This window comes from Python bivittatus, unplaced genomic scaffold, assembly GCF_059951505.1.
Source record: "Python bivittatus isolate LINGU-HERP-01145 unplaced genomic scaffold, Pbiv_v1 ctg000960_np1212, whole genome shotgun sequence".
Classification (NCBI taxonomy): Eukaryota; Metazoa; Chordata; class Lepidosauria; order Squamata; family Pythonidae; genus Python; species Python bivittatus.
The window spans coordinates 15,258,952-15,280,481 of NW_028277124.1; the positions used below are offsets into that span (position 1 = coordinate 15,258,952).

Sequence of the window (21,530 nt, forward strand, 5' to 3'; positions counted from 1 at the left end):
ACTCCCCCAAAGTAAAATCACCAGCACCCCAGATGGTAACTGCACAAGAGGGAAACCACTGCTTTTAAAAATCTTACTAAATTTAAATTTGATTCTTTTTCTAAGTTTTGATATTAACTGGCTTTAGTTTGAAATGATTGCCAGATGGAATGCAAACAAAATCACTACATGCATACAAAGACTCTTAAAATTAAGGCCATCACTTCCTACCAAAATCCTTTTTTATCATCCCAAAATTATAAATGCAGGGATTTATTCAATTATTATGCTATACTATTCCATTCTGTCAATCTTCCTGTATGTTTTTTTTTAATCCACTAGAAAATCTATACCTTCTGTTGTCATTCACAGTTTTTGCTAATATATGCCATTTTGAATGTAACTTTCTCTAGTGTTTGTTTTTCTAAAAACAACTGTTTACAATATGCCCAACTCGTTGTTCATACATTTCCTAAACACAGAACCATGGGATTGAAAACATTTTCCCCACACTCCTAGTTATACAGCAGGTGGTATTTGGATGGGAGATCAAATGGAAATGCCAAAATTGGGATTTTTAAAAAAAACTTTCTAGGAGTTCTGCTGCCAAGAAAAATAACCAGAATTTCAGTCTGACTCCAAACAGAATTCACCCTTGTATTTTCCCCAATATATATTCCTTTGTTTGCAAGTTTGGGGAAGAAATAATAGAAGTTAGCAGACTCCATGCCCTGCTGCCCAAATGTGTCATGATGGAATCACTTCTTAAGGAAATTCCATTTGATTTTGATGGCTATATTACTCACTGAGATTTTAAAAATCAGTTCTTTTAAAAGAATAATGAAACAGGTATCACTAGTTTAAGCACATTGTACATTCACTATAAATTGTGTCATTCAAATTATGAATGTTTAACTTTGTCAGCAAGAAAAGAAAGACATTTGTTTCAGGTTGAAACACTGTTCTCCCCAGTTACTATAGCCCTTGCTTATGGAAAGCTTTCAGAATGTAATAAGCAAATCATACTTCATACTGCATATAAACATAGGAAGAGAAATAGGAATTCTGGTTGGTCTAAAATTTGTAGTACAGGATGCACGATTCAATAATTTGGACTGTGCTCCAGGATAGTATAAAAGCTCAACAGAGCTGCCAACAGATTAATTTGTAGTAGCACCAAATTAATATTCACTGATTTGTGCATAGGCCAATTTAATTATTTAAAACAATCCTCTTGGTATTGGGAAGCTCTGTAGATCTTGTGAAAATAATGGAAGTTTTATGTGGCTTTCAGTGGTCTCCTGTGAACTTTGGAGGGATGTTATGGGGTACAACACTGCTGTGATCCTGCAGAGACTACCCACAGCCTAAATGGTAGAGTTCTGAATGGGCCATGGACCAACAGCCACAAATTGTAGGAATTCAGGCCATGCAGAAAAAGCATCTTGTAAAAGCCACAGTAATGCTACATGCATCATGACGTCTCTCTGCAAATGGTCCATATTATGATATCAAGAGGCACATGTTCTCCCAACCTTTCTTCCTCCTGTGAATGACCATGGAGTGTGGTAAGAACCATGAACTTTGTGTCTGTTCCATTCTCTGCCAGGAATTATTTGAGGCAGCCACTGGGTTTAGACTTGGGTATTGGAAAGTATGCTGACATGGAACTGTTCCAATTCTATCTGTGGAACTTTTTTTAAAAAAAAAAACATAACAATGTTTATATATTGTTGAGTAGTTTCATTTACTCTACATTGGAAACAGGCACCTTAAAGAGAAGAGGGGTCATCAAAGGGAATCAATCTAGCCAACCTTCACAGAACCATGTTTTACTATTAGTCAAAATACTAGAACAAAATCTACTGTTCTGAATCCACAGTATACAAATTGTTTTGATGTAACATGCTATCTGCCTTCCTCCTCCTCCTCCTCCTCCTCCTCCTCCTTCTTTTTAAAGAAAGAGCTATGTCCTATTTTGGCATTACATAAAACCAAAGCCTCATCACAGGAATGATACTGTACCAGCAAAGTAGAGTAATTTAATTTCGGGAATATGCAAGTTAGTGTGTGACATGCTGTTTTCTATGCAATTGCAATCTGATTCAGAAACAGGATAAGAATTATGGGAGGGGGTCCAAATATTGCATAGTAACACATTTGATATGATAATACAAGTAACTCTGGGGTGGAATTTGGAAAATGGAGTCCACATGCCATTGCAGAGTTGAAGGAAGCCAGAGAAAGTATTGTTTTTATTCTGCCTTTCACCGCAGCTAGCAGTCAGAAGTGTGAAGACATTCTGTGATACTACAGTTTGAACATGAAACAAGGGGACAATAAAACAAAAAGAATTATAGGGAATTTTAGGGAAAGATGCATACATGAATTAAAGTATGTCAATAAAAACAAACAAAATGTGCCAAATTAACTGTTATTTATTTGCTTATTTATTTATTTATTTATTTATTTATTTATTTATTTAAATTGAATGAAATGTACCCAGCAGGCAAACTAGCTTGCATAGCAAAGACTTTCTGACTTAGATCACCTTTTTTGGCTTGAAAGAAGCAAGGAATGAACCTGAAATTCAACAGCCAACCTGAACATTCCAAACTGTGGAAGCAGACATGAAATCCTTCCTTTGGTTTCTACCAAATGAGCCTCTGACAATGGTGAAATTGAAAGATTTTCCATGCTATAGCCCCTTCAGGTCCTCAGCTGTCCACAACAAAAGGTAAATCCAGCACACTGATCCTATGTGATGTTTTCCTCTATTGGTGTTTGTAATCTTTGGTCTTACTCAGCAGAAATGACAAGGAGTAAGTCTCCCCAGTTAAAAAGCATGGGACGGGAAACAAGCATGCAACCACATATTACTTCCAAAGTAGGAGCACAACAAAAACAACAGCCAAAATGTTTTGCTATGAAAGTTGTACACTTAAGAATCTACTTTGTGCAATCACTGCTTTGCGACTGGTGATCAGTGGTGAGGGGGTGAAGATGCGAAAGGAGGAATTTCCTGTACGTGGAAGAACTCTGAAAGAAGGGCCTTTAATGGAAATGATGTCAAAATACTCAGGGTTGAAATGTTGGGTTACCTCATTTGGTAATGAAACATTTGCAAGAAAATCTGACTCAGTGGACAACAAGATCCCAACAGGAGAGGCTTTCACAAAGGTCTTAAAGCCCAGGAAGTTTATTTAGGAGAATAAAATCTTTCAGATTGTTTCACCTCAGCTTTAATAAGTCAAAACCAGTAGAATAAATATTGTCTGGAAGCAAACTGGTAGCTTATGGCATTGTTTTAACAAAGGAGTCACGTGCTGCATAGGTAATGGTCTGGAGGCAGCATTCTATATCATCCAAAGTCCCCAGATGCTTGGAACATAAGGCAACCTTGATCATATTAGTTCAAGCAATATTACAAAGACATGTAACTGGTGATTGACTACCTGAGCACTAAATCTATCAAGATATATAGACCTGTCTCTTTGAGCAGACCTGGGCTGCAGATGATACAAAGGCATCTGGAACAAGTGAATGTTCAGCAATGTCTTGAGTTCCAATGCATCCCATTCTAATTCTTTGATCTGGCTTTTGACTGACCAGAAATGTCTCAGCATGAATGATAAATGAAATCCAAATCCTACAGGAAAAGTGAATTCAAAATCCTGGATTTCTCCCCACCCCAACTTCAAAAGACACTCTGTACAGGCTCCATTGTTGCTATCTATGCGATGCTCAACAATATTTCCAAAATGAAGGGAAGGACTGTAGCTCTGGGGTAGGCAATCCCAAATTTCATTCATAGCCTTTCCAAATAGGGCTTGAAAAGACCCCAGACTGAATCCCCGGAGAGCTGCTACCAGTCCATATAAAGAGTTCTGAGCTAACTTTCTGCCAAAGAGTATCAGCATGTTCAGACTAGACATGAAACTACGCCACAAAATCCTCATGCATGAAAACTGAATGTGCAAATTACAATCACATCTAATATTGAATATCAGCTCCCTTCTGGACCTTCCAGGTTAGACAGCTTACTCTAAACACCCAGGAATGAAAAGCTGAGAGCAATGCATGGCTGCTGAGAGGAAGAAAGGGATAATTTTTGTAGTTCTGTCTTCCTGGGAAGATGCAAGTTCAGTATATCTAAATATATTCACAAGCAGAAAGATGAAAAACTTCTCATCCGTACTAGAACTGGACTTCCTGGTTAATTATTGTGAGGCAAGCAGCAATGGTTATTTCCATTTAATAAAGTAATAAATGTGCTCAATGGCTAAATGTGAATTAAATGTGTAAGAGGAGGAAGAGGAGGAGGAAGAGCAGAAATGGAATGAGACTCTGATAGACAGAATGGAGCCAGCAGGGACTGAAGGCCAGAAGATCTGAGCAAAAGGCAAACAAGAATGATGTAGAAAAACGTGGAAATGCACCAGGGACACCTGGTGTAGACACTGGAGCTCTGAGAAGGCTAGTTTTAGGTGTGAGACTAAAAGACGTCTTCTCTCTGCATTGTTCTGATTTTTTTTTTCTGGAAAAGTTGGAAGGAAAGAGAAGAAGAGGATCACCAGCCGTAAGGCAGAAGGATTCATTTACTGTGGTGATGGGTACACTGTTGGAAGACCTGAAGGACCAGGTGAGGGACAGATCATCATGGAAAAAATCTATCTATGCAGTCACTAAGAGTCAACAACTTGGCACATAATCAATCAAGCAACCAACCAACAGCACCACACATGCATTATGACCAACCATAACTATTTAATAAAAAATGGTTGCTTGCTAATAAAGTATGTATTTTGTAATGCAGAAAGCAAAATCTCTCCAGGAGATTGTTATTTGATGTTAGAGCTCACTTTGCAAGATGATGATGATGATGATGATGATGATGATGATGATGATGATGATGATCTGGTACACATATGAAGTGGATAATTTTCAGATCCAGAGAACTAGTGTAAAGCAATACAGAAGAACCCATCTTTCTTTCTCGTAGAAACACAGAAGGAGAGACCAAACGATGCCAAAAAGAGAATAGAAAGTTACCATTTGCAATTGGCATTTTCCAGGCACGCTAACCTAATGATATTTTTGAAAGCTCATTTGTAAACCATCACAAGGACTTCATTATAGGATGAGCAACAGGCGTACAAAATCAACCAAATATAAAATATAAAGGGAAAACTGTCCATTTCTCCTTTGCTTATAGCATGAAAATCCATTTTCCAACCAATGAATCTTGTTTTATGGTCATCAAAACAATAGCAACAGAACATTTAATGCAAGGCCAAAATCCGAAGGCTTATTAAAAAATACTTAAATTTCTCCCACTGAAATCAGGGACATGATATTTATACACTGAAAAGTTCAGCTAAATTCAACCACATGGAGGGCTAATACATGGACGACAAAAGGAAGAAACCATGTTGGCCCCATCTAAGATGCTTTGCCAGTCCCACAAGGAATCTCTTTTATACACAAGATAGAATTTTTTTTTTACAAATAATTGATCACCCACCACTGCAAAAATGTTGCAATTCCTTCTTTCAGCTTCTGAGTTTACACATGGTGTTTCTTTTGGCCACCTTCCCCTCAACTTAAAAGAAACTCTGGTTTGTGCTTCTCAGCCTCTGTGCTAAGTGGGAGTTGGTTGCTGACATATCACCTTCCTGGGGAACACCAGCTCAATCCTTGATCACATCATGAAGCCTACCTAGCCACAGCTGGATCTCTTTTCAGATCTTCAGTTATCATGTAGAGTTGAATTGAGAGGTAGAAACAAGCAATCTTATCATGCAAGGGTGAGTTTTCCCTTTTTACATGGCTCTGGCATCAACAGGGCCAATATTGCAGTCCAATCTATATGACAAAAATAGGTGTATGTAAGCCAGCAGTTTAGGAATGAATTAGGAACAGATTAATTTGTTTGAAATTCCTAAATATGAACTATGAAACTTTTGAAGATCACAAGTCTTGGGATTTTCTCCAGCTCAATTGGAAGAAGAGCCACAAAGGCTCTAATACTACATTACTACAGATGCCATTGGAAAAGCAAATTTCCCAGAACTCTGACATCTAAAATGTTGTCGGAAGAGAAAAGGATTCATTTATCTGCCTTGTCCTGCTAAGACCATTTCAGCTGTGATCAAAAGGACTCCAACCATGATTATTGTCACATTACCACAGCAACCACCATCTTGGACACTATGTAAGATGATTTGAGCGCTCGTGGGGAAAAGGACCAAAAACTAATATTTTAAATGTCACATCTTCCCAAGTATTCTCCCATTTTCCAAGTAATTGCTATGCCAATCTGAATGGATTCCAGAAGAGATTGTGTAATCATAGTGTTTTCCAACCTTAGCAACTTCCAGAGGTGTGAATTTCAACTCCCAGAATTCTCAGCAATGGCCATACAGGGTGTAGAATTCTGGGAGTTGAAGTCCACACACCTGGAAATTGCCAAGGCTGGAAAACACTAGTTGAATGCTAAGGCTGCATCTTAGATTATATGACTGTGTACATTCTGAAAAACTAAGTGAACTTCAGGTATTTCCAACAGCAAGGCTCATTAAAGAATAATTATGACCTGCAGCCCCTTGGCTCATGTGTATGTTCAGTGGTAAAGCCACACTCAATTCTGAGTCCTATATTCTTACTAAATGAGGCACACTAAATAGAAAAAAACAAAATGGGGGTTTGAAAAATCAATTTCAGCAATTATTCAAATTTATGATTCACTGGACTTCATTTCTCTTTCAATTTAATTATCTGCGTGTGCCTGTGTGTTTGTGTCTATCTCATCCAACAACAGAACTGTCCAGATTGAGTACAAATTGCAAGGATAAAAACATTTATTGATAAAAATCAGAAATCTTTTTTACACATAGAGGGTTTGAATTATTTTTGGAATGTGAGAGCCCGAAGCAAAGAAAACACATTAAAAATCATCATATGAAGGGAAACAGCAATTTCCTACATTTGAAGCTGTCACTTATTTGCTAAAAATCAAATCTAACTCTATTTAGTTAGAGATTTCATATATCACTCAAATATATGCATACATACTTTTACAGAAATAGAGCTGCTCAACAGTTGCTTTCTATAATTATCTAAAAGCATATGCACAATAAAATTGTACTGTCATGAGAACTTCCTGAGAAAGACCGTAAGAAACCCATATCAAAATAAGGAGAAAAGGAGAATGAATTACCGTGGTCCATTCTAAGCAAATTTGGGGGAACGTATGTGAATATTACAAGTTTCTCAAAAGTTGAAAGTTCAAAACTTAACATCTCAAAATATGATAAAGCTTTATGCGATAAGTAGCAATCTCAACACTCAGTTTGATCTGAAGATACTCTTTGCCCGGTGCTAAGCTTGCTGGTGAGCCTATCCAGTTCAAATAAATCTAAGCACAGGTCCATGTTCTACCAAACCTGACATTTGCATGGGAGTTCCGCACCATACACCTATTATTGCTGCAAAGCTCAGAAGTAAATATGGATGCAAATCTACAATAAAAACTGGGCTCAAGCCCACAACTATCTTTCTGAAATTTGGTATGCCATGATATTCTTTCCCCCAAAGTCCAGTGTACATTTGGAGTCAAATCCACAATTAATCCAGGTACAAATCTAGAAATAAATATAGATAGAAATCCCCAAGTAAATACAGACACAACTCCATTATACATTCATCTGAAATTTTAGTACAGAGGATCCACACTGTAGGGGCAACTACTGTTTCAACTTTTCATAATATTCTGTCTGGAAAGTCCAGACATAAATCCATGACCAAGTCTATAACTAATCTTGGTGCACCTACAGAAGTAAAGCTTAAGGAACATCACAACTTGTTTTAAAGTTAATATGGATAATCACTAGCAAAATGGCTTCTACAACTACAAATTTCATCATGTTTTACTTCCAAGATAATGAAGTTACACACGTTATAAAGAACATATTTTGAAAACCCTGATATTGATTCTTGTGAAATTTGAAACATATAGTATCCTTGCAAACTTCTAGTTTATCTTACCCCAAGAAAAGCAACAACAACAAAAAAAAAAGCCAATGTATAATCTTCTGTGGAGGAGCCAAGCCTTCAATGTTGATCTTTGCCTTGGAATTTTGGAATTAAGACAGATTAGACTATCTCAGAGCCAGATTGGAAAATTTTACCAAAGAAAGAAATGGCCCACCCACCAGTCTCTGCCTGCCCTTAGTTATAACAACTCTATTTTTCAGGATCAGTTAAAGCACTTATTACCTTTAAAATCTTGCACGATGTATCAGGAAGAAGCTTAAGAACTCTCTCTCTCATCATTTCCTGAGCTCAACAGAATCAAATCAAATCAAATCAAATCTTTATGATGGTCATAGACAAGCATATGCTGGTCTATGACCATAATAAAGAGCTCAGCAGAAAAACAAAAATACTTTTGTATACCTATCAATGGTACCAACACATTTGATGAAAACAAGAAAGCCCAGTTTATTTGGAGTAAATATGGAATTCCTTGCCACAGCTCTTAAAAAATGTTTGTTTCTTTGCTCCCATTAGAATGTAGTGTCTGTTTTTATATTTTCTGCTGATTTTGTTTGGATGTACTCCAAAGTCTTAAGTTATTTTTAATGGGAAGCATTGATGATGATAGTCTTAACCACCTTGAGGTTTTGCTCTGAATGGAAAACAGAAAACCAGGTTATATATCTCTAAACGGGCATTAGGTTGAACTAAGGCTGTATTAAGTTTTATATGTCATTAGGCTACAACATGATACTGATTCTGTTTAAAAGATTTAGATTATGGATCCCATAAGCCTCATCCAGCATGGCTAGTGAGAGGAATAATGGGAATTATAGTCCAAAACCTATGCAAGTGATAGAATTTCATTTAAAAATACCTGTATTTCTCTTAGCAGAATTTGGACCCAACCAAAAGAAAAACAGCTGGGTAGATGTTTCAGAGGAAAGTATAGGCAGAAGGGTTTAGAACTTCTGGTCTAGAAGACTTCCTGGTGCCCTGGAGATCTTAACTCCTTCTAGCTCTAGTCAGGATAATAGAGCCTACACCAGAAGATTGTGGGAGTTATGCCTGTTGCACTAACTGCAGCTACATAGGAAGTTTGGGTGAAAAAGATTCATCTGCTCCCTGATTACAGTATGTTTATTTATTACAACAATGGCTTCAGGTGGTTAAACCCAAATGTGCTTTTTAGGCTTTAATTCCACTGCCCTTTGTCAATATGGTCTTTTCTTCCTTCCAGGAAATTATCAGAAAGGCATCTTTTTTGTCTCCATTCTGCCCTGCTACAAATTCTAAGCTTCTCCCTGAATTTCACACTTTTAGTGCCAGATTGTCATTTCTTTGAGCACAAAGTCTGAAGTTCTTAACAGATTGGATATACATGGTTGTTATATTTACTAGGGAAGAAAATTGCAAATGACTAGTGAATAAAAAGCAGGCTATGGTTTTTATATAAATCAGTATTGAGTGTTATAAAATGTCAGAAAATATCAAATGAGGAGGAAAAGAAATCAATAAATATCCTTTGAATTAAATGAGTGAATATTCTACCAGCCTTATAAATTAAAACCCCCATCTGTATTCCCATCTCTGTATTAAAGAAACATACAACATGTGTCTTATAACCATAGAATCTGAACAAAAAATACAATGTTCACCCATATTGTTCACATGGTGAATAATTAATGTATATACTTCCTATGGATCCATTCAGATGATAGATACAGTTCCTTGCCACAGGAACAATCCGTAGCATGTCTTGGGCTCCTGTTCTGCACCTGAGACCAGATTCAAAGCTTCCACTTATATCAAATTAAGTGCAATTTCAAGGAAGAAATTCCTACATATTTGAGCTGTGGTCTGTCAACAAGCCAGAATCTGAAACTGTGTTTTGATTTCAGCTTGTTCTCATTACCCAAGACTTCCCCAAGTTCAGACCTTACTGGGAAGTTTTTGAAATAAAATGTGGAACTATGAGTCTCCTGTATGTGGAAAAGAGAAGAATGCAGTGAAAGAGGTAAGATTCAGCTTCACAAGAGTTCCTTCTCATAGTGAAAAGTCTGTACTAAACCACAGGATATGGATTGTTTAGTCCCCTTTCTGGACTACAGGATGTGGATTAACTGGACTCTTTTTAGTTGGTTTCAGCCCTGGGCACCAAAGCAGCATTGATCACACTTGTGGATTACCTCTGGTACAGGAATGGGCTGGTGCAATCATCCTTGTTTTCTTGACAGCTTTCAACTTTTTGATTATGATATCCTTCTGGACTGGTTTTGGAGTTTAGGAGTAGAAGAGTCAGGTTTAGCCCAAAGAACTCCAAGAGACAATACAAATCCAGTTCTACTGTGTTTAATAGCTACAACCTCTATACAGAAAATCTCCCCAGACTGAAACCTAGCTCCCAAGCCAGCCAGCCACAACACCGTGAATTCCTCAGGGAGGTGCCAGCCTCATGCTCTTGATCTTCCCACACTCCTCCGGCGAACTAAGAACACGCTTATCTCCCTGAGCCTGGCCTTCATAATTCCATTCCATCACATCAAGGCACAGTTCTTTGCTAGTTCTCCTCCTTCCTCCAGGGCCAGTTCCAGTTGGTGTTGATGAGGGAAAGAGCTAGGTCGTGGCCTCTGGTTCATGGGGTTGCTTTACATGAAGAAAGGTCATCTGATAACATGGGGTGAGGTATTATCAGTACGCTGGTGATACCCAGCAATATTTCTCTACCCCAGGTTGACCACGTTATGCCATGAAGTTTCTATCTCAGTGTTTAGAGGGGCAAGAACAAGCTTCAGATCAATTCAGCAAGACTAGATCCAGTGTTTTTATATCTTTGATTCTGGATGGGGTTGTGCTATCCCAAACAGAACCAATGCACAATCTGGAGGTCCTCCTGGACTCACAGATCCTGTCTGAAGAGCAGATGACATCTATGGCCAGGAGGGCATTTCCACAACATTGCCTTCTGCACAAGATGCACCCTTTTCCTGGACCAGAAGGCATTGCTCGTGATCATTCATGTCTTAATCACCACCCAAATGGATTACAGCAGCACATTCTACATAGGGCTCCCCTTGAAGACCATCTGGAAGCTACAACTGGCCCAGAATAGAGCTGTGTGGGCAGTTAAGGGGACACCTCAGTACACCCATGTCACAAATCTGCTCCTTGAGCTGCACTGGCTCCCAACGTGCTTCCAGGTGAAATTCAAGGTGCTGTTTGTCAGCTATAAAGCCCTTGATGGCATGGAGCTGGGTTATTTGAGGGTCTGCCTCTCCCCAGTTTTTCTACCGTCCCACTAGGTCAGACAGGAACAGCATGTTCTGGCTCCTCTCAATGAAAGAATGCCATCTATTGTGACCTAGCAGCAGACCTTTCCTATCATAGCTGGAACACTATATGCCCCCCTGCCCCCACTCCAAGACTAGATTGGTCCTGACCCTGCCAGTTTTTTGGAAAGTGCTGAATATTTGGATGTGCTCAAGGACAAGGGGGTTGAGAGGTTAGATCAGTGTTGTCCAAACTTGGCCACTTTAAGATGAGTGGACTTCTTGGCTGACTTCAGTTCTGGGAGTTGAAGTCCACTCATCTTAAAGTGGCCAAGTTTGGACAACACTGGGTTAGATGGTCTGTGAGATGTTATTGTTACTGTTGTGGAGTTTGTTCTTGGAGGCCATTACAGGTGTTGATGCTTTTGCTGTTACTGTTTTTGTACTGTTTTTAACGCCTTGTTAGTGGCCCAGAATCACATTTGTGAGATGGGCTGCATATAAATCCATGTTATAAATAAATACATGTAATATTAGGGCTACTTGTAATGCTGAGAAAAATAGGATCACCAGATATCAATTCCTAGTAGCCATGACAGCTAAAAGCTGTAAAAGCAGGCTGATAATAAAATACTGAATAGAAGATTGCACTTATATACATGCAGGTTTCAAAAGTTTTTAATTATTGTATGAGCACTCTTAAGACTATTGTACACCCTTCATTTCCTCATTTTTCTCCACAGCCCTTGCTTGGATGATACACTTTTGATTACATGAGAATAGCACTTTTAGATCAGGCCTAGGCCTACCTAGACACCATTGTCTTTCATGTGGTGCCCAAACAGATATATCTAGGAACCCCTTTAATAGGAAAAGGACACCCCCCCCCCATGCACCAAGTGCATTAGCCACTGTTCTCATTTCCCTGTGTAGTACTTTAGCTTGGGGAGAACCTCCACAATCACTACTCACTCACACGCTTGCTTGCTTGCTCACTCATACCAATTTTAGCTGCCCCACGCAGAGGAAATCTCTGATGGACATTTAGCACTGCTGATTTCTGCTGGATCATGTGCTTCTACAAACAAAGAAGGCATGGATTATTTACTGTCCTCTTCTAGTGGGCTAGCTAGCAGAACGTTATTAACCATTAGTAAGAAATTTGTAATAAGTAAGTGGAAGACTTGGGTGAAAGAATGGTTTACAGAAGCAGTCTATTCTGTGGTCTCTCCAATCTATGGAAAAAGTTTTCAAGATGTTTTCAAAGAAACATTTCTAGATCCTGAGAAATTCTTGATTTCCACATCCATCAGGATAATACATATTAACATCATTTGTAATAATCAACTGTGGGAGTGAAAAACAAATGCAGTCTTAACAGCTATTCTATGTACATCAAACCACACTTTTCTATATATGTTCAGAAGCTGGTTTCTTTAGAGATAGGCCACATTATCATCAAAAATTGGCTACTACAATCATTCTAAAACTCCACAAAGTTCACACTTAATCCTTAGGTGAGATTTTTAAATATATGCTTTGTTGAACAATATATACCCTAGTTTGTGCATCATGCTGGGTCAAAAACTAACTGCCTTTTGACTTAGGGTTCATTGTGAACCAGGAATCTGTTTAATACTGTATGTTATGAGAATGAAACAGAAATCAAATGCACAAATGTGGGATGGGCAAGACTTAACTTGGTGAAGTACTTGTGGGGAAATAAAAGGTCTTATGAAGAACGATGGAAAGAAGCTGGGAATGTTTAGCCTTGACAAGAGAAAACTGGGAGAAAATATGATAGCACATTTCAAATAGCTGACAGGATGTCATACAGAAGGTGAAGACCTGTTCATCATGAAATAATGGATTTAAGAAAGGCAGGTTTCAATTGCATGTTACAAAAATCTTCCTAACAATGTGAGCAATTTGACAGAAGAACCAATTACCTAGAAAGATGTGGGCTTCTCCTTACTAGATGTATTCCAGCAGAGCCCAGGCAGGTCCTTGCTTGAAAATGATTTAAATTGGATTCCTGCACCGAGCATGGGGTTGGATTCAAGGGCCTAAATAGCCCCATCCAGTTCTATGATTTATGAAATTATACTCATAAAGTCTCCTGTGATCCTCAATGACTCATTTGCAAAAGACACCGCTTGCGGTATCTACATCTCGACATCTATTGCTTTGGATAGTTGTCACTCCACACAGAATAATTCTTCTCTTCCTCTCTGCATAGGATAAGGAAGAATATGCATCTGGATTTGCTCCCTTCACTCAGAAGATCCAGCTCAGAAACTCATGGAGAAACTGGCCAGCACTGAGATGCATGCAGGGGTTATAGTCTAAAAGTAAACCTTTGTGATTCCAAGAACAAATTCTTCCAATTCTAGCTAAGGAAAAAAATGCATAGCTATCAGAAGATGAGAATCCACCTAGTCTAGCAACACATTCTGAAAGTTTCAGTGTGGAACAATGAAGTCATCCCATTATCTGTAACAGTGGCAACCACCTCAACCGGTAAAAAACATTCTTTGCTTTATAGGAAGCCAAAGGAAATGTTTTCATGAATACAGCGCTTTGCATTAAAGGTCCTCATATTGATTTATAAACAAATGTTGTCTATCACAAGCAGCTATGCAAATATCACATTGTTTTCCCTTAAACCATCCATGACCCTGTTATATCAAATGTCAAGTTTTATCTCAGCTGTCCAAGCAGGCTTCCCTGAATACAATCAGATCTTTCCATATGCAAACAAAATTAACTTTATTTTTATGATCCGATTTTGCAGATAATGTCAATTAGCATAATGGATAGTTGGTGGAATAATTTCATATATCACATGGCCCTTACTCAGGGTTAGTACCTGAGCAAATCTATTTATACTTCCAGCAACACCAATCTCATGAAGGTTCTTATGCATTTTAGTCAACCCAAAGAATCTTAAAAAGGAACTCTAACATACATAGGCACAAGGCTATATAAAGCTTTTGGATCTTTAAATATTGCTTGTTTGCAGCAGAGTTTAAAAAATCTACAATGGCTTTCATTCTGAGAAAAAGGGAAAACGCTCTCCTTTGATATAGCAAAGGCCAAGAAGGATAATACAAGATAAACTTGGGAAACTCTATCTTTAGGTCAAATCAGGATTACCATAATCCAGTTTGCTAATCCAATACAGTCACAAATCTTGAGAAATATAAATTGGCCCCCTGTGGTATTGCAGTATCACTGTTGAACACAAGGGAATTTTATTTGGTTGTTCTAGAAATTTGGGAATATCTTCTTTTACTAGCATAACGGTTGCACTATACTACTTGCAATGGTTGTACTATAACATCACCCCCCTTTTTTCAACAAATTCAAGGTGTTATGCACAGCACTCACCCACCCAACGTTTGCTCACAACCACCACCAATAATCATAGGCCATGCTACCTTGCACATACATAACCCTAATCCCAATCAAAGACATTTGGAAAACAGACCATCTATAGAATTTAACATAAAATTCTATTTATTTAAAAGCATTCCTTCCTTCAAACTAGGCTAGATTATATGGTAATTATTATATTTTTTCAAGGAACACCAATCTTGGTATCCTTAGATCCACTCAGTTCTCTAATCAGGGATCCAAAGATCTAAACGCTCTTAATCCTTTAAAAATACTCTGGTTTTATAATAAAGTTTTGAGCAAAATAAAGTGTTGAGTTCACTTCCTAGTACTGTAGATCAAAGGTGAAAGAATGTGTAGAGAGAGATATGTGAGGTTACCAGCTGGAGGGCAAGCACCTAAGAATTTAACATAAGTGATCAAGTTTCTTTTGAATCAAGTTCAGTTCCTGGTGACAATGTGGACACATCCGTGTAGTTTCTTGGCAACAATCACAGAAGTGGTCTGCCATTAGCTTCCTCCAAGATTTTTAAAACTGGTCATTGACTGAATAAACATTATTATGATCACAATGTTTAAAACAAGGACAAATTTCCCACAGGCCTGGAATTTCTTAGCAGATTACTTTGTTTTTCAGAATGAACCAAGGTCAGCTAGATGCTACCACCTAGCTAGGTAAGAAGCTAATGTATATCCCCCAAAAATGCCTACAGCTGCAGATAAGCTGTCCTTTAGATTTCTAATAAAAGGATATCAGACACAAAACTGTTGCTATTATCTGACGGGTATCTAACTTACAAAAACAAAATTGGTGTTGCTTTGACCTGTACCTGGAGTGAAATTTGGTAAAGCCACCAAATGTAGACTATTCCTGGTTTAGTTCAAGACTGCTGTCCTAAATGAAGAGATACCACTTGGGCTAGAAAAGAAACTAGTGTATAAACATTTTAATACAAAGGATTCCAAGGAAAATGAAGTGTCTGCAGAGATAGATACTTATGTCTTCATCTTGGTGATGGATTTTCCGTCTGCCACCTTGTTAGCCAAGTAATTAAGGATTAGGAGCTTAACATCACAAAGGGAATTTTTTCCTTCATGGTTTTGATGCTGCAGCAAAACAAAACATCCTACTGTATGATCCACCAGGTATAACCCCCTCACCCCAGTTTGGAAATTCATCTCATGCTGAAATTCTGCATTTCATAAAGCAAATAAAAATCCTGAACTCACACATGCAAGTTATCAAGAATCACTTGGCAATGTTTCATCTCTCCAAACCCTGGTAGAGTACCCTTCTCTAACCTGGTGATATCCAGATGTCTTAAATTCCCAAAATTTTCATCCAGAATGCCTCCCGCAAAAAAGGCTAAAGGAAATTGAAGGACTTCTGGAGAGGATCTGGTGGGGAAAAGGTATTCAAAGAAGTTTACATCCAAAGACCTTATCCACATCACCAATTTGGGATTTTCTATCAGTCCAGGGCACACTGGGGCTATGTTAAAGGGAGATAAGCAACTTGAAGTGACAGGATCTGCCCAGAGATGTGCATCATAACTGATTTTTGTTCAAGCTTTTTAACATTTAACGCACATGTTGCAACACAAAATACAGGACTGACCATGAAGTAAGCATTTAGCTGTTGTCCTTAAAGGTGGCTCTGAAATCATCCATCATTATCATTATTGTGATCATAGTTCATGATATATACACAAAGACGTTATCATGGTGGTTCTAATATTAACTGTGTATTATTAGCACCCACAAAATTAGTGTACACAGTAGCATCAGCAGCATTCATTTGGCTTAATGAACTTCAAAATGTTCAAAACATCCCCATGGCAGCACTTACAACAACCATATAAGGTAGATCAAGGCCACTATTATTTCACAGGAGGAGAGACGTAGGCAGAGAAGACCATAAGTAACCCGTTTCATGGTAAAGATGAGTTTTGCTTCCAGCAGAGACTTTTAGCCTAACCCTGCATTAAATCAACAATGCCTCTGAAAGCACATCATTTGGGGCAACTGGGAGTTAATACTCTCAGTCTCTGTGACCCACATAATTCAATCCAGTCATTTCCTATTAGTCTGTGCAGTGGTAAAGGTAATAGAATATAGTGGTGTACCCACTGATTAGATCTGAAATAACTTCCTTGCAAGAGAAATAACTTTCTCAGAGCATCACTGAAATTCATGATGTGTTGTGGACCAGATTGTTTATGCAGGAAGATGCAGGCTTGTGCCACGGCTTCATCCCATATATGATTAAATTACTCCCAAGCAGACGTTCAGAGGTCAGAGAAGTAGATTTATGGCAGGGAAGTAGGACAAAGAAGTTCTCTGTCTAACAACATCTCAGAAACCTGCCCTCTCTGTATCTTAGATCCCAGGTTTAAGTCCTGGACTGAGTTGAAGCCCATATGGCTGATCATTTCCCAGCCCTGAGGTTTTCTGCCATTCATTCCTCATTTTCAATTTGGCCTTCATTGGCATGAGAAACTGAGATATCCATTTCACCAGTTATTTGAAGGATTGAGACAGAGAATTAATTAATCAGGGTTACATAAAACTTGGAGTTGTTGTTCCTTGGTGTGAACCTCTTGCTCTTCCATTAAAAGGATAGAAATAAAGAAGAATATCTGAGTTCCTTCAATGATTTTGTTAGCCATATAAGATTATTTCTCTTCCAATAGTAGAGAATATCTGTAGCTCAGGGTTGAACTGTGGAGTCCTTGGTGCTCTCTGAGCTTGGTTGTTTGCTTGCAGATGTTTCATTACCCAACTAGGTAACATCATCAGTGCTAGTGAATGTGGGTTTTGCTCTCTGTTTATATACAGTATATATTTATGCACCATTCAAAAGAGACAATAAAGAAGAAACAAAAAGAGCAGAATGCATCCTCTCCAGCAACCAACATCCAAATAAGCAGTGATTAACATCAGACAAACAATCAAGCAGAAAACAATACCCTAATCAAGGAACTACCAAGGAGAAAAACACCCACCCACCAACACTGGCAGGGCGAACTATTGCATATAAACAGGGAGCAAACTCCACACTCACTCTCGCTGATAATGCTCTCTAGTTGGGTAATGAAATGTCTGCAAGCAAACAACCAAGCTCAGAGAGCACCAAGGACTCCACATTACTTCTCTTCATTAAGATGCCAAACTATGGTTTCCAGTCTTGCAGTTTTCCAATATTTCATGCATATAAATAGCAAGCATCTTTGGGTTGGTCTGTGTTTGCTTGTTTTTGAGTGACATTTACCAGCTTGTTTTCACTCACTTTATCCTCTGCCTAGACCAAAAAAGCTAATGGATATTTTTATTCACATTAACAAAGCAAAAGCAGCCATGAACTTCCAAATGCCTTTAGCTGAATTTCTCACAAATCACGAGCAAGAAATGCTCTTCTGTAACTCCTATCTTCAGCAATTATTAACTTTGTAAATCTGTTGGTTCAGGTTCAGAATATTGGGTACAAGCATTTCTGTGGGCCCTTCAACAAGTCTAGAGCTTCAGAGTGGGGTAGCTTACCACAGACTTTGTCCCATGTCACCTGGTAGGACCTAGGAAGCATGCTTTCTTGACCCCTGCTCTGTAGAAAGATATCCTCCTGGAGATCCATACTGAGCTCCGACCCTTTTGATTTTCTGCAAAGACCTGGTTGTTCTCCTAGTTCTTGGGTTAGGATGCTAGTTGAGCCCTTTTGGTTTTTGTTTGCTCATTTGTTTTCACTGTTTGGTTTTTTTGGTTCTGTCTTCCAACCAGATGTCTTGCTTGTTGGTTGGTTTTTTCTTCATGTATCTTTTCTTTCTTTCTTTCTTTCTTTCTTTCTTTCTTTCTTTCTTTCTTTCTTTCTTTCTTTCTTTCTTTCCTTCCTTCCTTCCTTCCTTCCTTCCTTCCTTCCTTCCTTCCTTCCTTCCTTCCCTTCCCTTCCCTTCCCTTCCCTTCCCTTCCCTTCCCTTCCCTTCCCTTCCCTTCCCTTCCCTTCCCTTCCCTTTCCTTTCATCTGTTAGTTACCAGTCACTATGGAGTTGGGTGGCCTCAAAACTGAATCAATGAATAAATGAATACATAAAATGTCCCCCACCCACAGTAATTTCTCCCTTAGTGTCTGGTTTGTTTGCCACCCACTTCCCTGTACCAAAAAGCTAATGGCACGAGGTGCAGAGCAGAAACAGCAAGCAGGGCAAAGCCAGTGTGGTATAATAGTTAAGGTATTGGACTAGGAGTGAGGAAACCTGGGTTCCGTGGTGGAAGCTCCTCATGTAACTTTGGGTTAGTCTGCCCCTTTCAACCCAAGACCCATTATGGTGTAGTGGTGAAGGTGTTGAACAATTTGGAAGACCCAGGTTTTAGTCCCGTCTCAGCCATGGAAGCTTCATAAGGCTTTGGTCAGGCCCTCCCTCTAAGCCCAAGAACCAATGTATTGTAGGGCCTAAGGTTTTGGACTGGCACTAGGAAGACCCAGGTTCTAGTTCCTGCTTGGACATGGCGGGGGGGGGGGAGTACCTGTGCTGCAATGGTGAAGGTTCAAGACTACCCTCAATCATGAAAGCTCACCTGGTGACTCTTTCAATCACTCAAACACTCTCTTTCAGGGTTGTTGTTGTGGGAAAGAAAAGGTGGAGGGAGCCTTGGGTACACTGTCTTGAACTTCTAGCCAAACCATGTGGAACATAAATCTAATAAAGAAATAAATAAATCCGTCTCCTGTTATTTAGCATTCCCTCATTGTCCAGCTGGAGAAAATGCCGACGGTCTCAAGTATGCAGCCTGTATGGATGCTGAAATGGTAGCAGAGAAACATTGTTGGAGATGGCAAAGCAGATGGAACAGAACGTAAGGTAAGGACTGAAGCCCCCTCCCACACCCATTTTACAACTTCAACATCACTCAGTGCCGAGAAGGAAGCCTTGATCCTTCTCCTGCTCTGCAGAGAGCAGGAATAAGACGGTCATGTGCTCAGCAGCAGTTGCATCCAGTTGTCTTTGTGCATTTTACAATTTGCTATTTATTCCCGATTATAGTCTTTTAGTTAATTTAGTTACCCACTTGGGGAACATTTGAAAAGTGCCATATAAAGAGAAATAAACAAGAACATTTGTTTATTTATTTATTTTTAAGTTGAATAAACCATGTCTCCAATTGTAATCCAAATAAAAACCGTGCCCCGGGTATCAATTAGGAACATCGCCTGACATGATTAATATGGTGGAATTTTCAAGGTCTGCTGATTTTTAAAAAATCTTTCTTTGTGTTTCACCAGAATCATAAATGCCTTAAAATTGTTCAATAATCTAATCACACATATTTCTACTCTTTTGCCCATAGACACAAACATTAAAAAAAAATGTGATTCTCACTTTGATCTAAGAATTATGAAATGGGCTGTCTGCAGATTTGGTGAACTGACTTAAACTCTCCTTGAGAAGAGTGAAAAGACTGGGAAATAAATGAGCTGGCTATCCAGAAGCTAGGTACACTCACACTTACACGAATTTGTTTTACAAATCAACCAGTACATATTCAAATCCAATTGGAAAAACCATATCTTCTCTTCCTTTACTTGCCTGTAAGAACAAGAAAATTGGAATAAGCAATGATAAAGGGGAAGCTAAGTTTCCCTCTGTCTTCTCCTGTTCCAACCCTTGGGACTTGACTCAAGATCACTCAAATGGCAATTAATTTGGAGAAAACTCAAACTCCCTAGTCTGAAAGATGGGAATTGTTAATTTCTAGATAATTCTAATGATAGGTCTAAGACACTAACATTGTGTGAGAGATTTTGGTGTAGTGGTTAAGGCACGAGGCTAGAAACTGGGAGACCTTGAAGTCACAAAGCCAGCTGGGTGACCTTGGGCTAGTCCCTCTCTCTCAGCCCTTGGAAGAAGTAAATGGCAAACCACTTCTGAAAAGATTGCTAAAAAAACTGCATGGACTTGTCCATGTGGTCACCAAGAATCAACACTGATTCAAGGCACACATACACAAAAGGGAAATAAGATGAATTAAGAAATGTAAGAAAAGGTTCAAAATACTTATCTGGCATTGTTATAATGTGTAGGCATATTACAAGTAAAGTATGAAGTACAAGCACCATTTTTTCCAGCTGACACATACAATGACATTTTCTACATCAGTGTTTCTCAATCTCAGCAACTTTAAGATGTGTAGACTTCAACTCTCAGAAGTCCCCAGCCAGCACTGAAGTCCACACAGCTTAAAGATGCTGAGATTCACTGCTCTACGTGCATAGTCAGTGCTTAAACTAAGCTGAGTGATTTTTTTAAGCAGAGAGACAAATGTAGTCTATGCAAATAACACCAACAGAGTGTTTTCATCAACATTACAGACAAACCTTAGGTGGGTTGCGGGAGGGGGAAGATTCCCAAAAAACACCTACAGATGAAGCCAGGAAATCCTGAACTCATTTTAGAGTTAAAAGGGTGCAGCCATCACCAAAAATATATGTAACATCAACATAAGAACTGTCTGTGAAAGCTGAAGATAGCTGTATTAGGCTCAGAGAAGATAGATAGATAGATAGATAGATAGATAGATAGATAGATAGATAGATAGATAGATAGATAGATAGATAGATAAATAAATAAAGATAGGGTTTATAGATGGTTGGATAAATCGAATGCCTGCTTGAGTTCCCTGAACTTTGTCAAGATGTGAAATTGGTTGTCTTATGGCCCATCTCTTCCTATAAATCAACAAGTATTTCTCCCAAGAAAGTTACAGTAGCAACCGTGAAGACCACAACTGGACCTTTGACTGCACACCATTTGTGAAGGTATGCAATGTTCCCTTCCTCAGTAGTCCCACCATCCTAGC

At 38.7% G+C, this 21,530-nt stretch overlaps 1 protein-coding gene across 2 annotated transcripts in view; it reads right to left on the reverse strand.

Annotated features, from left to right (window-relative positions):
• The window catches only part of PPARGC1A (PPARG coactivator 1 alpha), a 625,128-nt gene that overhangs the window by 309,782 nt on the left and 293,816 nt on the right, over positions 1–21,530 (reverse strand). The window lies entirely within an intron of this gene.